Below are 27,675 nucleotides of genomic sequence, written 5' to 3'. Positions count from 1 at the left end.
AATAATGTTGGTTTAAAGTGCACCAAGTATCTTTCATTAGGGAATTTCTCTTTTGAATAAATTATGCAGAAATAACTTTTGAAATCAAGCTGAGATTTTGTTGTCATTATTCACACTAAATAATACCTACTCTCAAAGTAAGGCACTGTTTAGTGACAATGAAGGTGGCAGGATTTTATCTCAATTAGTGAACACTTTTCCCACTAGTTTTGTTATTTTTCTCTAGAAACTAAAATTGCTTTCCATTTTGCAAAACTGAAAGTTTTGCATTGCAGTGGAGGTGGGAAAATGTTAACAATCAAATCTGTTCTGAATGTTACCTGTATACTCAACAGCACTTACTGTCACCAAGGGAAGGCCATTACTAAGAGGTGAAAATTATGTAGGTGTCACAGAATAAAAAAAAATGCTAAAAGTCTGTCAAAAATAGGCAAAAAGTGTCTGGGTTTTGAATTTAAAATATGTTTTTGTTATTCTCCCCTCTTTTGGAGACGATGCTGGAAAAGCCGAAGGTAGGCATGTGGAAAGAGCAGGGCTTTTTCTTCCACCCAGCCTTCATGCCGCACAGGGGAGGTTAGCCGTGCTGCAGAAAGGAGGGCGCCTGGGTGCCTGCTTCCCTGCACATTTTAGTATTACTGCTTCTGTTAAGTATCTGCTATACCTTTGCTCCTCGGTGAAAACTTGAACAGTTGTATTGTCTTTTGCCCCAGTGAAAACCACCAGTCAGTCATTGTTCAGTAGCCTTCTGCACTTCCAGTTAGTAATGTATTAAAAAGTGGAATGCATCCATAATTGTGGTCAAGAACATGTTTAATTTTAGACATATGTATTTATGTTGTCCTGAAGTAGAGCCTACTTAACAAGATACCTGTCAAAAGCAACAGACTAGTCAAAATGGACTGAAAGTACTACCTCCCCTAACGTTTCTACAGTGAATCTACTGGTGAAATGCTGACCCAGCTAGTCAGTATGTGTATCTCATTTAATGGTTACTACAGTTGCAAACAAAGCCTGCATCTCCAGCAATCTGAACTTTTCCATAAATTTTATTAGCAGTCAAAAGCCAAGTGCAAATTACTTTGGAAATAGACAATAAAAGACAACAGACTAATCATCAAATTCATTAGACTCCTTGTAACAAAACCAGATCACCCATCTGAGCAATAAACTCCCAGGTCTTAAACTTAATTGCAACATCAGGCTGTGACTAAAGCAAACCTTGGCTCAGACACTGAAACTGTTCAGCTTGAGCTCATCAAGTCACCACAACAAGTGAAAATTATTACTTCTGGTGAGCAAGGGCCTCTGGCAAACAATTATGCATGTTTTAAAATGGCATTTTAATTATTTAAATTATATTCGAATGCATTTTTAATGAATCTGACATCTGGCAGGTGATATGTAGGAATGTTGGCTATAAAGAGATTATTTTTATTTGTCTGAGTTTGGTAAACCCCTGTTACATAACATTATAGGTGTTCTTCATCCAAAATATCTAAGTGACTTAAAAGCTTATGTCTTACTGAAAATAAAGAGAACTTAGACTCCTAAGTAATTGTGGGTTCTTTTTTTTAATTGCATTTAGACGATTTGCAAAACTGAAAGAGTTCAAAACCAGCTTGCAGTTTAATCTCTACAAACAGCCCATAAAGACAAAGTCCAACTAATTTCTCCAGAAGGACACAACACTGCTCAGCAATGCCATTAAGTTCACAAGGGTTGTCTATGCCTTGTGATACTTTATTCAGGTTTACAATCCCTTCTGTTCCAGAAAGACAGCAAGAATTATCTGCATCTCCCCTATGAGATATTCATTTAAATCAGAGTGGCGGTGATTTCAGTTACTGATTTAATTGAGCAAGTATGAAACTTTTATTTAAATTCATCTTAATCTTATTTTGTAATTGTCACTTTTACTTATTTTCTAAAGAAAAACCGGTCATTTAATCCTTAGCACATCTGACTTGCAACTAAATGCAGTCTGTGCAATAAATTTGCTTCTCCTTTTCATTACATAGGAAGATTCCCAATATTAATACACATTTATGCAGACAGTTCTGTAGCTTTTCATGCATTTAGTCATGTCTTGCATTTGGATTCATTTTTATTCCAGAAAGGAAATAGAAGCTTTCTCTCTTTCTAACTTCCAGCAGCTTTGCCTGTTTTGACTGAGCCGATCATTGAAATAAATTACCCAAATACATTGAAAAACTTCTGCCATTGAACTTTCAGAAGCGACTGGGGCTGGCACCTGAGCAGACTGTTGTTATGGGTGTTTAGCTCCCCAGGCCCTTTGGCTTAAAGCACTGTCTTAAGAACTCCAGTGGCAGTATGTATTGCTGGCAAAATACTGTTTTGTTTTATATCTGAAATGTTTCGCTTTTTAGTAGCTGATAACAAGTGTAAGCCTTGAAATAGCTTATCATCCTTTCAGGATCAATTTCAAAATGATTTATTCCTTCTAAAAAACTTTGAAAACTAATGTGTTTTTATTTTATGTGTATTATTTTAATATGCTTAGCCCTTAGTCAGTCTAATTAGCAGGAATGTATCCTAGTAGCAAGCTTTTTTTCTTCCCTTATCTCCTTAGCAATGTTGCCTCTCACCATTTCCCCTGGTCAGACCCCAAGTTTCGACGGGGAGGAGAGGGCCCAGCAGGCACGTGTTCAAGGATTGCCTTGGGAACTGTTGCCAAGTAGCATAGATTATAACAGACCCTAAACCGCACCTATTTATGCCAGATTAATGCTAAGGAAGAACTGCAAAAAGAGTTGTGATAGGATCCGTGTGATCTTCCTTCTGCAGAAGGCTGCAGATGCTGCCATGGAAGAGAACGTGGCCCACAGTCCCATCCATTATGTGTGAAAGCTAATTTCAATATTTATGAGTTATAAATAGAAAATACACAGCGCTTCTTTGTATCTGCCAAGCAAATACTATAAGCCAGAACCACCTCTGGGGACCAAATAATACTACAGCAGAAATAAAGCTAGTTTTCTGCAATTACATATTTATTTTAAATATTGCATTAAAATTCAAAGGGCTTTGTTGTATGTCTTATAAAAGAATGTCATTGAAAAATAAAAAATAGTTTAGAAAACAGATCTTTGAAGAGAGAGTGAATGCTCATGAATTATGCAGGTCAGAGCATTCACTTTAATAACTTCATTAAAACAGAAGAAACCTTAAAAGCTAGCTAACACGAACGTAATATTATGGGAAGAGAAATACACTATTAGTGCCATGGCCTTGATATAAGCCATATTGTAAGCATAATTCAGTGAATGTTAAGGGGAAAGAAAACAGCCTTATTAAAAGACAAAATTAAAAATAAAAAACAAACACCACTGCAACAGCTGCATTTACAACTAGCTTAATCCTAAAGAATCCAGCAGAGATCAGTACCAACAAATATTTTAAGATCTCTAGTTAAAGTGAGGATTTCTACAATATCTCTACTATAATTCACTCACTGGCAGAATTTCCAACAGTTGGTGGCTGAAACAGCAATGCACCTCTCCAGTGCTTCCAAAATAGTCTCACAGCATCACAGCAAATTCATTTTGTGTTCCTACAGTGGTGATGGAATCAGTCCTCACACCTCTGTCATATTAAAATCTCTCTCTGCTGCCCAGATGAACGTTCCTGTTGGTGATATCTTCCCCCATACTGGGCAGTGACAAGGGGTTTCTTGTCTGAAATGGTCCTCTTTCAAGGGGTAAATAAGGTCTTTCAGAGTTGTTTCTTCTAATCCCAGCTTGCATCTTTGACTTCAGATTACCTTCTTCCTCAAGTTGAGAGTTGAAGAAGGTAATTCCAAAATTAAAAGTTAAAAGGGATTTAGCATGACAAGGTATTCATCATAGAAGCAATGTTAAAAGGTGATACATAAACTCTCCTATTTCAGGGCATTTTGGGGGTTCTTATGAGGAGCTGTCAGGTAATTATCCATTGGGGAGTGAGTACAGATTTTGCACAGAATCATATGCTACTGCACACAATAATATATTGTATTAAATGAACCATCAAATGTGACAATTCCGACAAAGAAGCAAAGTCAAATTGTTCTGCTCTTTTTTTCCTGCTATGCCTAAAATGAGGAAAAAGAGATTGTACTAACTAATTACCAATGAAGTCTGTACAAGCATTGCTCTCAGAAACCTTAGTAACCTTAGGACAAACACTGTGCCAAAAAAAATGCTTGGACTCATTCAGAATCATCATAGAGTAGCTGCTTGATTTGAGAAAGGGAAGAAATCTAGTTGTATGTTTATGTCTCCTAAGTCATCCACGCTGACCAAAGGTACAGCAGATCAGCAACTAGCTGTGTGGACTCTGTCAGCCAATAATCATAATTTTTTAGCATTGCCACTGATTTCCCCCCAGCCCTTCTCCAAAACAGAGAGCAGGAGGACTTCTTATTCTTTTATTTGAATAACCACATCTACATAATGCATTTTGTTTGTGTGTGTGTGTGTGTGTGTGTGTGTGTGTGTGTGTGTGCACGCTTATTTCTACTTAAATTATAGTGGTTTTATTTGGTTATGCAGCTCCCAAAGCAAGTGTGAAGACATGTGTGTTAATAACTTGTATGAAAATGAGGTGGTTAATACTTTAAGTTTTCAAGCTCTACAAGAATTTCATAAAAATATGAGTGGCTGTAAAATAGATGTCGAAATACTGTAGATAGATTCGGGAGTCCTTAGGGAAATTAGTCAGAGTTGTTCTCTTACAAGTAAGTTTAATTTATTTTTACTCTCTGAAAATTGCAGCCTATTTCTTACATTTTTTTAATGGGTTAGAAGAAAAAATTAAAATAAGAACTCAAAAAGAAAATTACTTTTTTCATCTCTATAAATACCGTTTAGATCAGTGCTTAAAAGTAGCTTGAAAAGTATGATTGAGAGTATTTCTTTTTTAGGACTACGTAAAGTCATACAGGTTCTTAAGACAGCACAAGCATTTTATTAGCACTGTTGTGCAGTTGAAGTTTGGAGTTTGTAGGACTTTCTGAAGGAAGAGAAGCAATCTTAAAGCAATCTTAAAGCAATCTTAAAATCTTAAAATCAAACTTCAAATCCCATGTGCATTTTTCTTTGTTTAATCCCTCATGGGCAGGAAAGGCAATTAGATTCTACTAGTTCTTATGTGGTTACATCTTGTAGGCCTTGTGGCTCTGTTTCCAAAGCGTAACTGCTTTGTGTGTGCATCTCAACAGAAAGAAACATTTCACAAATTAGACGCCTGATCCTGGAATGTCCCTGAAGTGAGCAAAGAAGGGAACTACATGCCTCATCTGGTACACTGGGCTGAAAATACAGCTAGGAAGATAAAGTGATGTTTCTAGCAAATGTATACTTTATTTTAATGAGAAATATAGGAAGAAAGGTGTTTCTAGTTTGTCAGTATCATTACTTTACTTATACACTTTACGGGTGATAGTTCAAATCTGTTCACAAATTTGACAAGTAGAGCTCTTCCCTGGCAGCTACAAGATGTTTATCATTTGACAAAAATGAAAAAGACCTTTTCCCATTACCAATTCCAAAATTCATTTTCCAAAACTTTCTAACTGAAGGTAAAATGTCCAGTCCTGCCCTTTCTTCTATCAACCCAATCGAGGAAAAGTTCCCATTACCCTTCCGTAAGTAACAGGAAGCAATCTGGTCGCTGACTGAGACTCAGGTGCCAAGATTCAGATATCCTTATCGTGCCTCTTGTGTATCTCAGAAGAATAATATGAATCTCAGTGGTATTCTCTTTCCTAATATTTTACTCCTCAGTTTCATTCCATGATCCTATAAATGTGGTAGAAAACCCAGCACTTGGGCCATGCTTCTGTCTGTCAACACAGGCCGTACTGTCTTAGAGCCACCTAATTCTAGTTGAGTGAGCTGCAGTGTTTTGATTAACTGCAAACTGACTGCTGACAAGGTGGAAGAGTAAAGTGTAGAAATGCCACTCTTCCCCTGTAAAGAAGTTTGGTGGTGGTGGTGGTGGTGGAGGTGAGAATTTGTCTGGCTTTAATTCCTAGCTACTGGTTCTTGCACTTTTCTCTGCTAGCTGTAGAAGTCAACGCAGCAGGTATCATGTCATCGTGAGGAACTTCTGTATCATGATTATGTAGTCTTAGATCTTCTTTTTCAATTGAACAATTGAGCTCCTTAAGCATATTATTGTCAACTGTATGTGTCTCATTTCTGTGACACTTTCAGGTGTATTGAAGGGCAAGACAAGACCAAGTATGAGTGAGGTTATCTGCGCAAGCCAGACCTTTATTTACACACTTAGTTTTGTTTGGACAGCTAAGGTGGTTTTGCTAAGCCAAGCTAAAAGAGTAATGTGATCTGCTTTCCTCCCCTAAGATTATGATTGTTTTTAAACTAAAAAATGTGTTTTTTCTTCAGTATACCAGTCTTCTTGGTAAAATGGTGCCAGAAGTGTTTCCTTCAACTGATACATCTATCAATAATACAATGCGATAGCAAAACTGGCATTATGAAGCAAAAATCTCCTTCTGACATTTTATGGTTGTTAGTCCAGTGATTTTATTCCATAGGAGAAGATTAAGATTGTCTTCCTTTTTTGTTTATTATGCTGTCTTTTTTCTGTCTTGTTGATAAATATGCTATTGCTGGTTCCCTGCACGAATTTCTTTCGTTTCTGCTGAGCTGCCTCAAATTTACAAATAGCAGCATTTTTCACTTGTCTTAAATCAAAATATTTATGTGCAGGGTTTTCTTGTGGCATCCAATCACATTAGATATTAATGTAATAATTATTATAGAGTAAAATATATAACTCTCATTAAGGAAAGACAGAAATAAAGCACAGATCACGTAGCATCTGTCCAGTTTATATGCCAACAGACGTAAATTTCCTTATATGACTGCAAAATTCAAGTATTATCTGACACAATTGACCAATGCTTGATGAATAATATTTAGAATTTTTCTTGCAAAACATGGGTAAAAGGAAATCTACCGTATAGAATCCCACCCACTGCAAAACTCAGTGGTTTTTTTATATTTTGGGGGAAAGTAGAAAGGACTTGTTAGCTCTGTATTGTGAGTTCTGTCACAATATACTCTCCCTTAGGTTTGTTGAAAACCAAATATAGCTGCAGATGTACATTATAAAACTGTGCATGATTTAACAGTAGGCAGAACCAAATTTTAATTCCTGAACAGCTGGCTCTGGGGCCATTATTTTTATAATATTGTCGTGAGGGATATGTTCATGCAGTAAGTTCCAGGAAGCTGAGTTTGGGTACTCGGCTGTATCGCTTGTTTTCCATCAGTAAACCATCACATGGTTGTCAACATTTGAAGGATGCTAAAAGTGGTGATTATGAAAGCATGCAACATGATGGGTTTTTTAAGTTCAGAAGCCATGGCTATGTGGGATGTGAAGAAATGCTTATGTAACTATGTGACAGCATCAGCAAGTCTTGCACAACAAATTGTTTCAGCTGGTTGGCAGCTAAGTTAATTCAGGCTGCTTCCTTATGGTTAAAAAATATAGAGGGGAATATTTAATTAAAAATAAGCTGTATGGTACTGTACAAATAACATATTTGGGGTCTGGATCTGGAATGCTGTGGGAACAAAGCTTTGTTTCTGGGAGAGGTTTCTTGCTGTTGTCATTCAAAGTTGCTTTCATTGGAGCTACAGCAAGCTTAAAGGGAAGTGGATCAAACTCTTTCCTGGATGGTGAAAGTCAAGTACTGGCTCAGCCGTTCCTGGAGACTTTCCATAGTGCCCCATTGCTGAGGGAACATGTACTTCGGGAAGTTACTATCTGGCTTCTGGTTGGGAAAACAAGAGCAGCGTTTCCATCTGCTCCTCAGCCGTTGTCTTCTGGTAGTCTCTGTGGAGAGTGAGTGAGTGATTTCCTAAACTGAGTGAGTTCTTTGACCTCGATTAGTCAAGAAATTGACTCAGACATGAGAAAGACATTATTTCTGGCCAATTTGGGCATGGATTGAGTCTTTTTGACCAGGGTTTGGATTCTTCTCATAAAAAAACAGAGAACTGTAAGAGGATCCAGGCCAAGGGATGGATAGACAATCATCCATGTTTTATAAGTGAAATTTATTCAGATTATTCTTCCAAGTACACGAGCACACATTTTTCTTTCTGTAGGTAATATGTCTATGATTTTTATAAAATACCAACTGCTGTAACATCTAAGTATTAGATCCTCAACTTCAGATTCTGTGAAGATGCAGGGTATATGCTGTTGATACCATAACTTTTCATCTTGAGGTAGATTTTGCACTAGGGAAATATTCCCTTGCATTAAGAGTTGGCAAAAAGCCAAGGCCAACAGTAGTCCTCAGGTAATTTAAAGTGCAGTTCTCTGAGCAGTGGAAAAGGCACAATTTGCTTTGAATTTCTGAGTGTGACTGCATATTATGATATCTAATAAAATGCATGCTTCAATTGAAACCTTTTTCCACCCATAATATCTCTTTCCCACATGTATTTTCTGGTGCATGATAAGAGGTGAGACCATGTTGCAACTTTCATCTCATATAGTGATACTTAGTAGGCTCTCATATTCCACCTGGCCATCTACTTTCACAAAGCTTGTAGGAATTTAATATCCTTGAGAGTCCTGTGATCCTGTCAAGTTTGACTGACACTGGCCAATATACTAAAAAAGTATGGAAAGGGGGTGGTCAGTCACCAGGCTGGTACTTACACACAAAGAAGACAGGATGATCTGCTAGACTGTTTCCTTGGGAACATAAACAGAAATATATATATATATACTTTATTTTATTGCAAACCCAGTGACAAACATTCTGTGGTGATTCATATTTAAATATATTTTCATTTTCTTGCATGGAGACTTTTTTTCTTCCTGGTTTCTGCCTAAAACAAATGAATACTTTTTAAAAATCTGTATGTTTGCTCAAAATCATTCCATTACCTCCTCTCTAGTTTTAATTGCTCTCTGACCTGATTTTAGAAAACTGATTTTGGCTTCTTTGACTGTTGGCTTCATATTTGGGCACAGAGCACAGTCCCTAAGCATTCCATTGCTGCGTATTTGCATACAGGTTTGCTTTCTGCAAAGCATTTGCTAGATAAGCACTTTGGCTTTTCTTGTTTACATTGTTTGCTATATTTTCTTTTTGTTTACAATTTTAGCCTATTTGAATCCTGTTAGGAAATGGAAAGGAAGAATAGCATCATCCACAGTGCTACTACTTGACCTATCCAACTCACACATCTTGCTTTTAGAAAAACCCGGTCATTTTTCACCAGCGCTTTGAGGTACATTCAAATCTGCTTTGGCATCTGTCCAGCCCTGCATAATATCAAGCAGGGGACATCCTGTCTGAGAGAACAGATTGTTAGTTCAATTATATTCCTGAAATTGAGTTAAATTTCCATGAAATCTGCTTCAAATGTGAAGAACCCTAGGGGAATGTTTTTTTGTTTGTTTGACTTATATTATAGCAATCAGGCATACTAAATGAGATGCGTTGTATAAGTGCGTGTTCTGTATGCTGTTTGTGGCTGTTTATCTCATGCGTTTGATAACAGGGTGAAGTGAGTAAATTGATAGTGCTGCCATCTATAGACAAAAGAAAGCTATTGTACTCCTTGCATAATGAGAAAAGTGGGGGAGTTTGGGCTTTTTGTCTTGCATTTTTTAACAATGTTATATTGCAGCCAAAGGGAAAATAGAAGTGCTCTAGGCTTCTTCTCAGTATGGCTAATGACAACTCCCCGTTCATGAAGATCAAGTTTTATGGCACTGGCCTGCCTTTCTGAAGGATGACACAGTAATTAAACCATCCTTCAGTATCTTTGGATCAGATTTGGGGGCAGGCACTGTCTCAAGACTATTCTTAGTGTATTTGCCTAGTCAGTACCATGTCTGGTATATTGAAAAGAAAGGTAGTCTTATTGTATCACACATAATTTCAGTCCGTTTTTCGGTAAAAGGACAGATGGTGCAGTTTTTCTGGCAGAGATCCAAACATCCATATGGTATAATACTGTTCTGTATTAATTCCAATGTTGTTTCAATGAAAGATATTGTTGTGGTCATACACAAAACTTTCACATTCAGTTTTATATTTCTACCTATGTTTTCCTCTGTTAGTTTTTATTTATTCTCAGAAGTTTAAAAGCCATCTTTCTCCATCTGCCTGCTTTATCCTTCCGTGTACAGTGAATGTTTGTTTTCCTCCTTGCCTCTCAAATTACATACATATCTTTAGAAATGAAAAGTGTCTGTAACATACAGAGTTAGCTTCTACTATTCCACAACATGCCAGTGAGACATATTCACAAATTGTCCCATTGATTTCCGTCGGGTGAAGTTTCTACTTTATCATGTAAAGGGTGATAGAACTCAGATTTTGATTTTGTAATGTTGTTTTGTTTAAACATAGATATATGGCCACAGATTTAGTAAAGGTTTTGGCCTGTTGCTGGAGCACCTTGTGTTGACTTGATGTTTGCTCTGTCTTTGCTTAGATGAATGCCACTTTTTGCCTTCAGGAAACGAGAAGGAACGTTGTCTATCATCTGTTTTTTATTTCTTCTCGGAAATTTCCCTATGAATTTTTACATGGGGAGAATAAAATCAGCCTGAATAGCAATTATTCCTAAACAGTCTGCAAGCCATATTAAAAAGAAAAAGCACTGTGATTAGAGATTGTCTCACAAGCTAATCAGAGTGAAAGAAATAGGGCATATAAGAAACAATAAATCACTTGATGACTTAATCAGGTTATCATGATACTTAATCAGGTTATCATGATAAATAATGATACTCAGAGAGATGTTAAAAGCCTAAATAATTCCAGTGAAAAGTATTTGAAAGAAATTACATTCAAATTGTCAGGATGGCAAAAATTTTGGTTTGGCAAAAGACACCAAGAGATGCCAGCTATGCATCACCAAAGACTTGGGCAAGCTAAAAGACAGTCACATTATGGTTTTGACAATGGTCATAAAACACTGTAGCACAGCACAGGCTTTTCAATAGCCACACTAAATCCGCATAAAGCTTGCCTTTTCCTCTCTAAAGTTCTCGTAAGCCGAAGCATTTACGTTGGCTCAAAAGCATATTTTCAAACTTAACATCAACACATTTGACAGCACAGCATATGTTGACATCAGACGTCCAATTCTACTCTCTGCTACGGGCAAGAAGCTCAATATACAACATGCTAATAAATTAAAAGAAATGTAGGGAATGACAAACTTTATTTAAAAACTTCTGCCTAACACTTTTATTTCAAAGAAGGACAGTCAATAAAAGTGAACTTCTGTGGGTGGATTTCTTTCTTTTCCAGAGATGAATAGGCCACTGATACATCTTTATTTGTTGTTTAGCATACACAAAAAAAGTGGCATGCAATTATAGTACAAGGCAGGTGATTTTTAACAGACAAAAGGAGTAAGCATATATAAATAATTTTGCACTTAACTGTGGAAGAAAATTGCTGAGTAAAATATTACAGTGAATTTTAAAAACAGGAGGATAGACATCTGGTCACATTTTGAAGTCCTTTTTGTGTTGTGAGGTACAGAATCAGAAGTCGGATGGGATTTCAGTGGTTCTCTGGAAGGTACTTAGCTATGCACTTTTACAAATCCCATCTGTACTTATGCTCTTAAATACATCTTAAAATGTACTTTTACCAGTTTCTCCCAGTTCAGTCAGTCACAGTGACCAAATATTCATTGCGTCAGCTGTTCAAGGCCAAGCCTGCCTAAGCTGAGGAGCAGAGGATTGGTGTCTCAGTTATCCTTAAAACTCTTTTACACAGCTCTGACAGCACAGAGAAGCTGTCAATGTTTTGTTTATGAATTAAAGGACTTGAATTCAAGAAATTCTTTCTAATACTTGTGGCTTCATAGAGATTTTAGGGCTTAAGCTACTGCTTACCTGAGTCTCTCGGATGTGCAGTCAATAGGGAAATAACAGAGTCCATGCTGATTTAGCTGTCTATCTTGACTTAGATAGCCAAATTTGAAAAGGAGTTTGCAGAAGAAAAACGTATGTATTGCACTTCCTTGAGCTCCTCTGTCAAAAAGCTGATTCCTGGAGGTCAATATAGTGCTAAATGATAAAAATATTATTTCAAGGCAAGCTTAGACTAGTAAGAACTCTGATTTTCTAAGGCATCAAAACAAAACCTAAAGAGATAAAGTTCAACCATATTTCTCTAAGAAGTACCTCTAGCAGTTCTCAGGGAGTCTCTATATATTAATATTCCCCATGGCTCTGCACTTTCAATTGCATGAGGCAGTGGAGATACGGGTGCCATGGGAACACGACTAATTTAGTAATAGTGTCTGAAACTGTCAGAGAAATCTTAGGTTGTGGTTACTGCTTTGGTGTATGCTTTGTGGGTTTTAATTCACAACTTCCTAATGTAGAAAGCTTGCATGATCCTACCAGTGTAAAATCTCTTAAACTACAGATCTTCATCTGTCCTCATCCATCTGAGTGTCCTAACCACTGGTTTACAAAGTCAAGATTTTTCCTACAAGATGTTCTTCCTGCTGCAGGAGCCTTTCCTTCTCATTTACTTGTGCCCAGATTTCAGAAAAGGATTTGATTTCCTAACCAGCAACCAAGACTAGAGTTTGGTGGTTAGGAAATTCTCAGAGGAAATGGAGAATTGCCTTCCTTCCCATTGAGCAGGAAACAGAAGCAGGATTCTTGCTTCCCAGGTGCATGTGCCTTTCATGAAAACCCAGAACCATCTTCTCTGTTTCCATAGGCAACTACGTTTTTGACTGAGTTTGTGAAGGCTGTGCTTTGTGCAGAGCTCAGTCACAAACTCTCTCCCCATGCTAAGCATGAACTGAGCATGCCAATCAGACTACCTCCCAAAGGGATCCAAGTGTGCAATTTTCTGTATCTCTTAAAGTTTTGGGACAGTGAGGGCATCTTGACATGTGGGGAATGCAGATGGTTGTGTTCAGTGGAACATGCAGTGGTAGAACATTGGACACTTCAGAAAAAAGAAATACTTTTCCAGAAAACACTGATACCTATGGCCTCTCACATGCCCGTGTAAGGTCTTCTTGCATTTACTGTTTTGGGTACCTAAGATGTGCCAGTGTATCTCTGTATGCATCTAAATGCTGGTTTGGGCCTTAAGGCTGTTTGACCTTGGAAAGCATTTCTATATGCCTTTGTTTGCTCTCATATCATCTCTAACCTGGAACAGGGCTGCCTCTTACAGTATAGAGCCAATGTCCAACTGAAAGAGGCCTCTGAGGGCTACTGTGGCAGTGGTAACAATAATAAGTCATGAATTTTCTGAATGCATTCACAGCTTCTTTGATCCAGAGCCTTGAGATTCTCCCACATCCTTCACTGTGTGTAAATCTCTTTCTTCCTGGAGAAGATATGGCCATGTTATATATTATTTGTATCATGACTGTACTTAACTAAGATCTCCAGGCACTTTGGTGTTCTAAAAGAGCTCAGGCCCCAGAAAACATTACCCCAAAAGCCACATAGCAGAATTCTAGATATTATTCTTCCTTGCCATCATCTGAACATGAATCAGGAATATAATGTATGAGCAGAAAATGGTAAGCACTTCTTACGAAATGCATAGTGTAGGGTATTTTCGCAGGGCCGTTAACTTGTTTACAGTCACTGCTTGTGATATGCAAGCCTAAGAGCCATTAGCCCAACACAGCTTAAAAACTCAAAGCTGAAAATGTACTCTTCTTATATTCACAGAAACTGAGGTACACAATTCTCTAGTTCAAATTTGTAATAGATTTTGTTCAGCTTATCTATGTGCTCAGTCTCACTGACTGAATGGAAGAGCATCTGTAGATTTCAAAGTAAATTTTGGTACATCTGTAGCTGAAACTGTCTCAAGTTCCCATTGAATCAGATAATTCTTATCAGATATCCTTGAAGACGATAAGAGGATCAATGCTGCCAGCAAGTGCAAAGCAGCACAAAAATACAGTTCAGTGAAAAGAAGCTTCATTGTAATGCAAAAACTATCTCAATGCCCTAGCCATTCTGGGAGTGTGTATGCAAGAGTTTGAGTGATTTGAATACAGGATTTCTGATACACTAATTTCTGTCACGAATGAGACCTGAGATGATTACTTGTCCCTGTCGGGCAAATGGACCTGCTCATCATGCAGGTCTTTGTAGAGATAATGTATACACCTGTTAGGAAGATTTAATAGTCGTAGTTTAAATACCAGGTCTGCAGCTCAAAGGTTAGGAAGGATGGTTAAGCTTTAAAATCACTTGGAAACAGCTGATTTTAAGTTGCCATGGCAAAGGATTTTCAGACAAAGAGAAGCTTTTACATTAATATCTTTGTAAGCCTTGTTGTGATAGAATTGTCTCTGTGAAGAGCAGTCCTTTTCTTACTCCTGCCAACATGCACACTGATAAAATCATAAACTAATTATATTGTGCTATAATGATTTCTGGGCTTCTTGTCTGAGGGTTTTGCAACTGGTTTGGAGATTATGTCCCTGCTAGATTTTTATAATAGGGGCCTGTATTATTCAATATTTTGCTATCAATCAATTATCAAGATAAGCCTCTGTGTTTTCAAAAATAACAATGTATGGAAATGGCAGTGATTTTTCAGTTGTGTTAGTCTATTAATTTGGAGGAATAACTGAATGAAAACAATCTGCTCGCTACTTGAAATGGAAAATATTTTGTTTAATTATACTTTTTCTTTTGATTTCTTTTAACTTTGTGGTTGTTTTGCAGTGTAGATTTTCAAATCACATTCTATGGTCCTCCTGTTTTTCTCTTCAGAAACCAAAATATAGGACTAGAAAAGTATGATCCATCTACGATTAGGCTGAGATAAGAAAAAAAGCATATTGGTAGGGGAAAACTTGTGGAGAAATTGGTAGGGATTTATTCTGTTTACCTTTTGGGAGGTGAGAGTGTAATGTCTACTCTTTTCAAGTTGTCTTGGATCACTGTTGCTGGTGACAGGTACGTTGACGCCAAAGGTTGCTCTCATGTAGACCAGACCAGAATCGGGGACCACATCAGGGATTAGCTGGCTCCTGTGGTCCTCTCAGGTGCACATTGAATCTCAGTGCAGGAAGGTCTGAAGGCCAATAGTTATAGCTGTTTGTCTTTGCCAGCTCCCCAGAAGCTCACAGCTGATGCAAATACTTCTAGTAGCACAGCCTGTATGTCAGGAGCTGAGAACGCTTAGTATCTGTGTTTGTTCTCTACCACCTCCCAGAGGCTGGCTGCAGTCTTGGGCATTTTGGAGATAACTCTTCTGAGATGCCAGTTTTCCTCTCTGCTACAGACGCAGGGTTCAAGGGGAATGATCCCAGGGCAGACACTTCGCAGGCCAAATAAGAGCCGTTTGGAAAACAGCACTGAATCTCTAGCAACACTGAATCGCTGATATTCACGCCTAGTGGCACTTTGTCATATTGAAATTTAATGGGTTTCAGGACATTAAGTGAGGTGTATTTGTTCTGACACACTTTTAATTAAGGTTTTTATCAAATGCATTTTAATTTAATTTTTACTTGACACTGACCATTCCTTGTCTGGGATTCAGCAGGTCTGGAAAGCTTTCAAATAGGGCTTTAACTGGAGGCTTTTCAATGTAATTATTAGTTGTGTATTACATGGGAATGAAGCCGACTCTTTTAAGTTAGCACGGCAAAAATGCTTCATACACTGAGCTGCTATGCTAATGCACAGGACTGGAATCTGCATTACAATACATCATCTCTACTGTCTGTACTGCAACACAGACAGACTATTTACTCAGTTTAGTGACAGCAGCAGCACACAAGTAATTGGGGCCTGACAATTCTCTGTGGGTATCATTAATTTAGTGGTAGATCTTAGTCATTTGAGGTACCCAAGTGCCATAACAAGATACAAACATATTTAAATGTACATAGATTGATTGCATTACATAAGTAGGTAGATTGGATTAATCTCAAATCCATATATTTAAGACTTACATTATTACTTGTATGTAAGCATGGAACGAGTTTGTCACTCAATTTCTATTCTTCAAACTAATGCATGTGTTTGGAAAAGAATACTTTGCTCAGCAACAGGAGCCGTTAGTTGTTAACTCTTTGAAATCAGCCAAAATATTTAAGCTACATAAAATGGATAGTCTAGGAAAGCTTTTAGAGACAACTGAAATCATTCACAATATTAATCATGTATTTGAAGCCCCCCAAAATAAAGTTACAAAAAATGACAATACTCTGTAACAAGAAGATTCAGTAATAAGTGAAAAACAAGACAGACAAAATAAAGGAGGCTGAATAGTGGGGTGGGGATAAGCGCTGTTTATGTAACAAGAGAATTTAGAAAGCGAAGTATAAAAATAGATGGGAAACTAAGAAATAACTGCATTGCAGCTTTCACATACTCTCAACTCTATAATTTAAAGCGATGATAAGGAACTATTCACCTGCTATGGGAGCACAGCAGGGCTTAACTACTCTAGTCTTTCTTCCATCATGCAACTGAAAATATGCTCTCGGCACGACCAAAGTGCTGGTATCCCCTTCCTATCTGTTCGCATGCTGTGGACAGAATATATCCTGGCCGTATGATGAATATACTTCTAGTCAGGCAATAAGAGGCAATAATGTAAGTTCTTCAGAAAACCAACAGCAAGAAGGATGCCATGCAGTCCTTCAGCCTGGCCTCAATCCCTTCCCTCACTGGAGGACACGTAGTGAGAAAGGACCTTATCGAACAGGCAGCCTCACGATGAATTCCTGGAGGGCACAGTCCAGGTGCCCCCCAAACTACAGGACTGGTTTTTAGCCTTCTGGCTGATTTTAAGCTGCAGAGGCACAGTCCTGTCTAAAGGGCTCGGCTGGTTGGAAGCGCTGGAGCTCCCACTGATCTCTGTATGCAAGACGGCCTTTTGCTTGTGGGGGGGTCCCTCTGGGAGGCAAAAGATTTGCCTTAGGATGAGTTTAGATTTAAAGTAGCTGTAACCTTTTAAGAGTACATAATGCCACTGTGTTTTTAAATTGTGTAAGTTGGGTTTGTATTTTCCGGAGAAATCATTTGCAGTCCTATATCTTCAATGTAGAAAATGAACAGCAGTTGCTACTGAATTGATTCTCAGATATATGAAGCTATGAATCACCCAGTAGTGGTAAAGGGCATGAGCCAAAGAGGCATCTAGCCAAATGACTAGAAAATATTTTTCAAAGACTTTTCAGTTGATCAAATGTCACTGAATCACACTAGGTTTATATAAGGAAGTTTGCACCGCTGGAGCAGTGATTTGGCCTGTCATACATACCTGAGAATACACAGACCTTGATGTAGGAAATAAGAATAATAATAGGAAGCTGATCATTTAGTGATTTAAATGATTAATCGTGTAATGTTAAGACTTTTTGGAATACATATGTGGCAGCATACTTGTCGCTGTTGTAACAGTAATGAAGGTGAAAGTAAAAGAGCAAGTGTGGTAGAAAAATAAGACTAGAATAATGGCAACTGGGACTCATAATTATGACAAATGAATATGTGAGCAGAGACGTGGATTCCAGCTTGTTACACTTAGTGATTTGGTCAATAGTCTACAGTGTACAGTTATTTATATAGTAAATAAAAACCTGTAAATACTAGCTTTTCTTACTATGTTAATACCTTGTGTAGGAGTAATGCTCCTGCAGGGGTGGTACCGAATAGGTGTCATCCGCCCTCGCTCCCACACTGTTTCCAAATCAGAATAATTTGTAGTTCTTATAACCAAGGCAGCCTGTAAGAAACGAATAGTTGTTTCCCTCATACAACATTAAATCAGCATTGTACATCATACACAGCCATTCCTGCAAGGCGTGTGCATGTGTATGGGATAAGTATGTGTACACATTCAATTAATAAGCAAAGATGCAGGATTGTTTGTTAGGTAAAAGTCTCTTAGTTTGTCAAGTAGTGACCGTATTTCAACTGAGCAATTGGAAATTTCTGATTCAGGATAAAAAATGAAGACTATAACCAAACTTCCTGAGTGCTATAATGTTTAAATGAGATTTGTATCACACTCAGTAATGTTCAGAAATCCAAAGTCTATCACTGGTCTGTGGAGTAGAAGGAAAACAGTAGATAAAATCACATTTCCACCATGTACTTGGTATCATACTACACCATTATCCAACTTAAAAAATCAGTTCCACATGGTTGCCTCTTGCATGGTAAACGAAAAGATTGTACTGGAGTTAGGGCAAAGGGAAGTGCTGCATAGCTCAGCATGTTGTTGGGTATATATTGGAAATCTGCTACTACTTTTGGCAATGGTAATGTGCAACTGGTAGAAATGTGCCCCGTGGGCAATTTCTGGTATTTTTAAGGCTAACCAGAAGTGTTGCGGAGGTGTGCAGACTGCCTTCTCTGGTGCCTCAACATCTTCACAGATGTAACTCGAAGCATAGCTGTGGCGGGCAGTGTCTCTTCTGCTCAGAGGAACCGAATTTTTAGCATTTTATTCAGTGGTCAGTCCTAATCATTCCTATTGCCAGTAATTACCAAGGCTTTCTCATCTCTCCTGGCTAGGTGGCACACTTCATGAAAAGTTGTGCAAACCATTTTTGTAATTTTTTTTGCCTGTTTTCCTCCTTTTCTCATTTTTATGGTTTCTCCAATAATGATGCCAGCTTATACGCAATTCAATTATTTTTGGATGAATCTTAATTTTATCACTTCACAAATTACCTTGTGAGTGAAAGAATAAAACATTTTTCATAAAAAAATACTTTGATTTTAAAGAACTTTATACCCACCTATTATAACTCTAGTTTGATATACCCTACTGTACAGTACCATCACAGAATTTGAAGAGTGACAAATGCATATATCATGTTTATTCTGTTTTCATGGCATGTGTGAAAGAAATGTATTACTTTTTATTATTCATTTTATTATTTACTTTTCATTATTTCTGCTACTCAAATGGCATTCTCCTGACTTACACAGGCGATATTTTTCTTAATTTTTGTGTATAGAGGGTATTTAATACCAAAACTCTGAAATATTGCTTGACTGTTCTCCTTTTACAGCTGATTTGTATCCTCAGAGACTGATTTATGGGAAGCGTCAATTGTGGATATTGTATAGCCAAGTTGGATTAAGCTAAGCGTAACTCTGAGAGCTACTAATGAACACCTTAGTTGAAGAATGCAAAATAAAAACATCTTGTTGTCTTTATACAAACAGCAAAATCTGCAATGCAATATTAATTGATACTATCCTGACAATGTAGCCTATAATTCTTTAATGCAACAATCATGTTATTACTGCTTATTTGTGCACAGTAGTCCTGGTGATGGATCAGGATCCCACTGTGTTAGACTGTATAGAGAGACAGTTTATGAGGGTAATCTAGCAGTGTTGTGAATACTAGCCTTTCTCTGCGACTCAATTGTGACTTCTATATTATGTAAATATTGCCATGCAAGTTATAGTATCAGTTAGATGAAAAAGAGGAATATAACTTTTCATGTTTGGTTGAAAGGAAGAGGATTGCTTACCTCAAATTTGTCCTTTCTAACTGTTCTACATTCTTTCTGCATTCAGTACTAAAGTGATCACTCAACATAAAGAAAGTAAGCGGTACTTTTAATGTTTCACTCATGGTAAAGTGCTGCTAATTACTAGGCTTCATTTCTTCCACCTCTGGAAAAAAAATTGCATATTGTTGAATATTTTCAGAGAAATTCTTTAAAGTGATATTCTGATTGTAGTTTGTGAGATGGAAGAGAGATGGTATTTACATGAAATGTTCATAGTGTTAGGCTGTATTTGTATTGCTGGCTGTTTGGGGCAGGGATTCTGTCTTATCTCTTATTCTCTTATGTGCACAGAAAATGAAACCTGTCGAAAGAAATCTAATAATAATACGGAAATTTCTGTATATTAATGACTAATGTTAGAATATATAACCCCCTTCTAGAATTCTAATGATCTTAAAATCAGCCTCCAAGCAAATTTCTGAACAAAGTTTGAACAGAGCATTGCTCCAGCTTATATGCTGCAAAAGAAGAATTTTAAAAAACAGGAAAAACTTTTTTTCTAGTCCTAAAATGTTAGCTCTAAAGAGAACTTGAAAGCTTGGTGCTAGTAATTTGAAAAGGAAAGAATAATTTAATAGAAAAAGACAAAATACCCAAGTCATTAGTTCTAACATGTATATGAAGAAGATGGCCAACAGCTAAAATGGGCTCTTGTCATTATTTTCTAGACATGGGTAAGATTTCCAAGAAAAGAGAGACATCCTCTTTTAGAATTATTACCATCTTTACTTGACCTCTGAGTACAGAGAATAAGCACTGCATATTATTACATGACTATCAGAAGCAAGATTAGGAAAGAGATTAGGATTTTTTTTGTTCAGACTGTTGTGCTTGTTGTGTAAGAAACCTGCGAGTACAAAATATGTGAGAAAATACAGGACAACAACATGAGTCTACATATGGCAGCTAGCTGAAGCTTTGGACAGAATAATTAAGCACAAGAATTTCTAAGATAACAACAGTCTTTGGACTAATATACCCTAGCGTAGAGAACCATCATGAATTAATGAGTATTTTAACCATTCAAAAAAAATTGTCCTACCCTGTTCCACTTAAAGCATTCTAAATGGCTATGAAAATGCTCGTTTTGCTATAACTAAAATATTGTGAAAGTACAGAAGACAAACACTTACTTTTTTTTCTTTGTTTCTGCTAAACGCAAGGGTTAAGTCTTTCAGACTAATATGATAAAGCTTGATTTCAAGGTCCTTAAGTATTCAAATTGAGGAAAAATGAAATGTAATGTTCACAGAACCTATTAATTTAGCATTTTGAGTTTGTATTTTGATCGCAGTCATATGAGCACTATTTCTGATAGATTATGTGCTAAGAAAATTAGGACTAATGAAATACAGTCAGTAACACGTTAGCAAATTCTCTTACAAACAAAGACATGATACTGTAAAATTTGAAAAGAATACCTGGTATAGGAAACCAAGGCAGAACGCCTGTCCCTGTGCATACTGTGCATTTACATTACATCTTACATACTGTAGAAGCTATCTATCTATAGGATGTATGCTTTTTAAAATCAGTACTGACTTTAGATCTAAGCAGTCATATTCTAGACATGAAGCTGACGCAGTCAGAATCTCAACAAATGTATAAGTATTTAACAGGCTTAATATGCACAAGCAGTAGATTACAAAAAAGAGGTGCCAGTCTCAACAGTAAATGACTTCCCAGGTGCAAGATAATGACAGTGATTTCAGATGCCAGAAGGGTACGTGGCCTATCATCCTCAAGAGAGAAAGAAACAAGGAACAAATAAAAAGTTATTCACATATAAATGAAAACAGTACATTCCTAGCATATTTTTTTTTTGCTGTTTAGATCTGAACTAGACAAACTCTCTTGAGGGAAAAGACAGTTTTCATCTCTCCTCAGTCCTTAAATTGAACATCAGATTGCAAGATGGAAAATCATTATTAGGGAATTGGCCTAGGGATGAGCATGAACCTGATTTCCTAGTTCGGCAAAAGACTTGTTCAGTCATGTAGCTGTGTATGAAAGATGATGTAAAGTGTTACCAGACTGCAAAGTCGTGGCTCTGTGCTCTTTCAGCACAGATGTAAATAGTTTAGCAAGATGCAGAGCAATGAGCTCAGGTCTGAAAAATAGCTAAGCCCATCATTTTGAACAACTAAGTATGTCATGTTGCTTCATCGGGAGTGTTCCTGGTAATTTCAGTGTTAGATGGCGAGTTTAGACTAGACTTCTCAAATTTCGACACATATGCCTTTCTTCTTGCTGATCTTGACATTTCCAGTGGACCTGCCTATTGATCTGAATTGAAAGGGGCAGACTAATACAAATACAAATTGAGATGTCACTAAGGCATTTATCAAAGAGGAAAATATTTTCACTTGTTTTTGCTTACATTAGGAAGCTGAGAGCAGAGAAAATAAAACAGGGAACAAAACAAAATTTACAGGAAAAAAGACAAAGGGTGTCAGAGTTCTCCTAATGCAGCAGGTAGTTGTTCTGGTCTGGTGGATATACTGTGCTACAATAGCTGAAATAGTGCCCCTGTTGCGATTCATTATCACTATATAGCACTATTAGAATTAATAATAATGAAAGACAATCATAAACCTAATGATAGACATCATGATGTTCCTACATGGTTTTATAACTAAGCGGCTAAATAACTGTTTTTGTGGAGATAATTCCATTATAAAGAAAACAAAATAACCTTTACAGATAAGTAGTTGCATAATTTAGTCTGGTAGGGCATTATTGGCCTAATTCTCTGCTTATCTGAACAGATAAAATGTCACCAAAGATGACGGTAACGCGCCCATTTATTCTGACAGGGAGTTGTGACCAGTTTTAAATCACGGGAGCTAGCGCCGTGCTGGTTAGTATCTGCACGCGCAGCACAGTGAGGTCCTTATTCCTCACCAGAGGGCAAACACCACCTCGTTGGCACTGGTCTGCAATGCCCATCTGCTGAGCACTGGCTGGGGCCTCGTGCTTCTGCCCTTAGAAAAGCTGTAATTGTGCCCCGTTTGCCTGCGTCGTGCCGAGCCACTAGTCAAACCAAAGTGCCGCTGGCTCCCACCTTGCGCACGCCACAGAGCTCGCCCGCGTCCTCGCTCTGCCGTTACTCTGCAGTCTGCAATAGGCTCGGCCAGTTCTTGTTTCTCTGTTCACCTGGGTTTTTGTGTGCAGCATTTTTAAATGCCAGTAAATCCAGTCTGGGGTGCCTCACTCATGCACAGCACGGATTTACTTTATCGTGCGGGAGGAAGACTCAGACACTGCCTGTGGAATGAGGAAATTTTTATTTCCATTATATGAGAGAGCAGTGTGAAAATAACATCATTTACACTGAAGTGTTTAGGAAGCCGAGACAACAGTTTAGAAAAAAGGGTTAGTTCTTGGTTCCTCTGAGTTCCTCAAAAATCCTTAAGTTCCTCAAAACTTGACTTACCTGCTGTCTGATCTTACAAATACTAAAGTTTCTACTCCTAGGAAAGAACACAGCCAGAGATTTTCAAACTAGGCATTTGGAGAGCGTAAACTTCATTTGGAGTAGGGAACCAGCTCTCCTCCTTCTCAGAGAAGTGCCGTCCGCAGCAGTTTATTAGCAACTAGAGATTAACCACGCTTAAATTATTCCACTCTTATGTAATCTTCTTAACCAATGTGTTCAATGCTTCTTCCCTACTTCTTCTATCTATCTCTCATTCATTCTGTTTTTTCATAAGAAAAGCCCAAACAAGTCTTGGTACCCAGCTCCGGGGCCCCTTTCTTTCAGATGACAAAAAAATAGTTCTCCCAGGAGCTGTGATGCAAAGACTAGCTAGCTGACCTCTTGCAATTCTTGAGGAACATCATTTTTCAAAGCAATCAAAAGGTTTTATCGATTTTGTGTCTCGATGGGAATAGGTCGCTGTTATCTTCCAATTATATTCGATTAATTCTTCCATGACTTAAATTGTGTTTTGATCTAGTCTTTTCGAAACCTATAGAGGACCACAAAGATAGAATTGTTGTGCTTTTCAACAGCCTTTACAGTTCTTCTTCTAATCATTGTTTGAAAAAGTTACTATGATCAACATATGAAAGAGAGATGTCATCTCCATTAAACAAAGCTGAATATATTCAGTTTTGTCATTGTACCTAACTGAATGTACCTTTAAATATGTGACTTGTAATAGCTGTGAAGCCTTCTATAAGGTCTTGCTTTATATAATGTAGCTTAACTATATAATTATTTTAAATTACTGAATCAAATCTTTTTGTTCTGCAATAACTGTGTTACTCTGATATTTCCAATTCTTAGCGTGAAATGGTGAATACCAAGTTATTAATGAATCACACCATTATAAGCTAAAACTTCCAGAATCAATACATGAAGAAGGAAAAGAATATATCAGTTTCAGAGGTACTCATAGCTATTAAGAGGTTTTTGAGTTCATTGGGTTTCTTTAAATCCTATCAAAGCCCCTCAGAGGAATGAGGAGGGTTGATAATATGTGTAATAAGAGAGTCATCCCAAGGGAGTCTGTGTGAAAGCAATTTAAAGACAGAGAATATGAGCTAACTGAGCAGCCTGAAGTCTGTAAATCTAGTTTGGTGTCTTTCTAAAAGATCATCTTTAGCTCAGCTAGAAGATACCAGCCTGATGAAGTAATCATTTAGTGAAATAGTGCATGTGTATGCTAAAAATCAGATTGGCTGGTTACAATGTGCCGTCTTTGCTTTCACATACAAATAACATCCAATCTGATGAAAAATAAGCACCAAAGGAGCTTGTGCACTGAATCCTGGAAGAAAATGTCTGGATTCAGGTTGTAATCATGGCCAAACCTCTGTGGAAGTCAGATGCCCAAGGCAATAAAATGATGATTTGAATATTTACTCTTCCCTCAAAGTTTCTTTTAGAGGTGGATCTCATTTTATAGAGCACAAGGTAAACAGGCATAAGCTAGGTAACTTCTACAGTCTGCACGTAAATAGAAAGCCAGAGAACTGTGGTTAAGGTGGTCCAAATCTTTAATCCATGTTAACAAGCCAGGGGCAAGAAATCCAATGTTATTAATTGAGCGTGATAAAATACAGAAGTCCCATGAGTGCAATACATCAGGATGAGGGACACCAGACTGATCAGAAATCTTTAGGATAGTAGTCACGTTGTAGACGAGGGCCTTGTTTTTCCCTTGTCTCCCTTTATAAGCATTTATAAGGTCCTTTCAGAGTGACTCAGAATAAGGTGCTTCTCTCCTTACTCGCTGTATAAGGAGCCTCAGGTTATGCAGTCTGAATAAACTGCTCCTTATGTCCCATTCTCCTTCCTTGCCACCCTTGTTTCACACTTGCCCAAGCTCTTGGTTTGATTTTAACCAAACTGAAGCAGAATAAACAGGCACCATCTGTGAATTAGGCAGCACAGCTATTTTGTTGTGGAAACTGCGGGGGCGGGGGGGGGGGGTGCATCCAGCACTTCAAAACCCTACTTTTGTCTGATAAGTCTTCTAAATTGCTTTATTTTCTCCTCAGGAGAATACCTAAATAATAATTGACAAGGGAGCTTTCTATCACACTCAAAGCTAGAAGAGGGCTATAGGAAATTTAGTGATAAATCTTCTCCCAACGGTAGAAACAGTGTAACATGGACTACAGTAGCTAGAAAAAATATTTAGCAAAATTGTGAGAACACCTGTGAGGATGAATTCATACTGACCTGGTAGTGAGTCAACCAATATGCTTCTGGTTGTTTTCCTGTGCCTACTTTGATGTTTTGCCCAGTTCCTTATGCTACTAATGCCACCATCTTCTGTCAAAGGAGGACGCCAACAAGAACCTTCTGAAGACTTTATTTTGGCTGATTCTGACTTCACTCAGTTCTGCGAATTTCCTGGAAGAAACATTAGGCAAAACTACTGATGAAAGGCTTCCTTGACTATGCTTTTTAAGTTTATTTCTCTGCATGTTCACAATGGTTGAAGTGGGAAGAGATCACTCAAGACAAAAGGTCACAAATGGCTCAGTTTTACAGTATGTTGTTGATGACCGGAGGACAGTAGCAGTACTGCCAAACTTAGATTTTCAAAATTCTGTGTCTTGGCTTAAAAATAAGTTCATTTTAAGTAAAAATAAATAAATGAATCCTAATTTGGAGCTTTCGACTCTATGCTTTCAACCTTTTACTTCTAGCCATGAGGCTTAGAAAATGTATTTTTGATTTGAAATGAAAGCTGCAAATCTCACGTGCTAGCATTACTCCAAGAAACTAAGGCTTTAAGAAATATACTGTATAACTCAAGGACTGTGATAAAAATCACAGGAGTTGGCAGCAGTGTAATATTTCCAAAGTTTGCATACAGTTGATTTTACAGTCTCACTTCTCTAATGATACAGTACTTACAGGAGCTGGTTGCTGGCATGAATATCAGTGCTAGAGTTTTTCAGTGGGTTATCTATGGTCATTAAACAGACTGATGCTGATTCACTCTGAAAGAGAAGGCAAAAAGCAAACCTAACTTTCAGGAACCATTAGCAAATAGAAAGAATTTCAAAATGTATTTTCATATATGCAAACATTATGAATTTATATATAAAATTGCATAATTTTATGTGGTTGTTTTGCAAACTCCTTGGCATCTAGTTGGGGGCATTACTTCAGTGTTTAATATCAGCCTTTATTCTGACTTGCTAGTTTGTGAAAGCCACGATGCACCGGCACTTCCAAGAGGCTGTCTGGAGAAAAGGATTTTGCTGACATTTTGCTAGAGGTCCTTACTTAACATTAAGGTCACCTTCAGCTTGGACAAAGAGCTACAGAATGAAACACCGTCTTTCACTCTCATTGAAGCTGCTATTTTTTAAATTGCCTTTGACTTCTGATTTTTTTTTTTTTTAAGAAGAGACCTTATCATTGAAGGCAGCTAAAGCTCTCCCCAAGTAACTTTCATCCTGATGTATAAAGTGATCAGAACATCCAAAAACTTTTGGAGTATTGTAGCACTGTAGTAGAAAATAGGTTGTTATTTAAAGTGCCCCCAACAATGTTTCGCTAAAATGTGTTGGGTCGCTAGGTAATAATAATAACCTTTTGAGGTGAGAATGCTGCTTTCCTTCCCTTACAAGATCAGCCATTTTTTCAAAGCAAAGAAGTTTTAGCTAAAAGTTTCTGAGGTACCTAATACCGTATTCTAGCCTAGTCAATAAGTGCAAATGATAAAAGGTTTTCTCTCAGCCTTTGTGCTCTCTGGTTGCATTAGAGACTGAGTGAAGATATATGATATGACACAGCAGGCTTTTTAATCCTTTAGAAATGGTTGGCAAAGTCACCTCTTTACTTACAAAAAGTAAAGCATATAAAGTTGGAGTATACAGGTATTTTTTAAATAACTGTCAAATCTTTTTGTAATGTACTGTATTTTCACAGTCTGGGGTTGGGTGAAAGACAACATTTTAAGAAGCCAAGGCATGTTTATGGCAAATTCAAAAGTTTATGAAACAAAAGCACTGGTAATTCCATGAGAAGCAGAAAAACACAGGGTTTTTCAAAAGCTTCAGTGGATTTTGGTTACAGTGCTGTCTGGAACTGGCTGTGGTTAGAATGAGAAGAAGGTAGTGAAAGGTAAATCTGAAATGCTGGTCATAGGCAGATATATGTAACAGAGCTCACTTTAAAGCTTCAAAAGCACTTTAAGTCTTTATTTTGTGAAAATCTGATTGAGATACCAAAAGTGTGCCAGTAATACTCGGAGTTTATATTTTATCCTTTTTTCTTTATTTCTGGCTGATTTGAAGAAAATTTAATTGACAGAAAATTACAGCAGTATGAAAGCTGTATTTTTCACATCTTTTTGCTAAATTGCTTGCTTTTCTTTGTAATGTGCAGCTTTCACTGTGAACATTGTATTACTCCTTATACACCAACTCTTAATTGAACAATATTTCCTTATAGGTGAGCAACATTCATTACAAGATATAACTGTCTTACCATCAAGAATCTAATCAGCTTGGTGAAAAAGTGGGTCTTCTCTAAATACTATCCCCTTCTTGTCTCTTTTTAATCAATAATATAGATAGAAGTTCCATAATCTGGAATAAAAGGGAACAAATAGTAGTGTTCTATACT

At 37.4% G+C, this 27,675-nt stretch overlaps 1 protein-coding gene and 2 long non-coding RNA genes across 3 annotated transcripts in view; 1 reads left to right on the top strand and 2 right to left on the bottom strand.

The window, feature by feature from the left end:
• SYT1 (synaptotagmin 1) overlaps positions 1-27,675 on the top strand; it is a 360,397-nt gene that overhangs the window by 308,821 nt on the left and 23,901 nt on the right. The gene's annotated exons all lie outside the window — the stretch shown is intronic.
• LOC106488580 (uncharacterized) lies at positions 14,751-22,781 on the bottom strand. The gene is made up of 3 exons (XR_001293234.2): positions 22,642-22,781; positions 17,656-17,767; positions 14,751-15,100 (listed from the first exon to the last, which is right to left on the bottom strand). It is a non-coding gene; the product is annotated as an uncharacterized lncRNA (long non-coding RNA).
• Positions 22,862-27,630, bottom strand: LOC106488578 (uncharacterized). The gene is made up of 4 exons (XR_001293232.2): positions 27,538-27,630; positions 25,954-26,039; positions 25,270-25,443; positions 22,862-23,548 (listed from the first exon to the last, which is right to left on the bottom strand). It is a non-coding gene; the product is annotated as an uncharacterized lncRNA (long non-coding RNA).

This window comes from Apteryx mantelli, chromosome 1, assembly GCF_036417845.1.
Source record: "Apteryx mantelli isolate bAptMan1 chromosome 1, bAptMan1.hap1, whole genome shotgun sequence".
NCBI lineage: Eukaryota > Metazoa > Chordata > Aves > Apterygiformes > Apterygidae > Apteryx > Apteryx mantelli.
The sequence above is the reverse complement of the archived record's forward strand: the minus strand, read 5'-3'. Positions and strand labels throughout refer to the sequence as shown.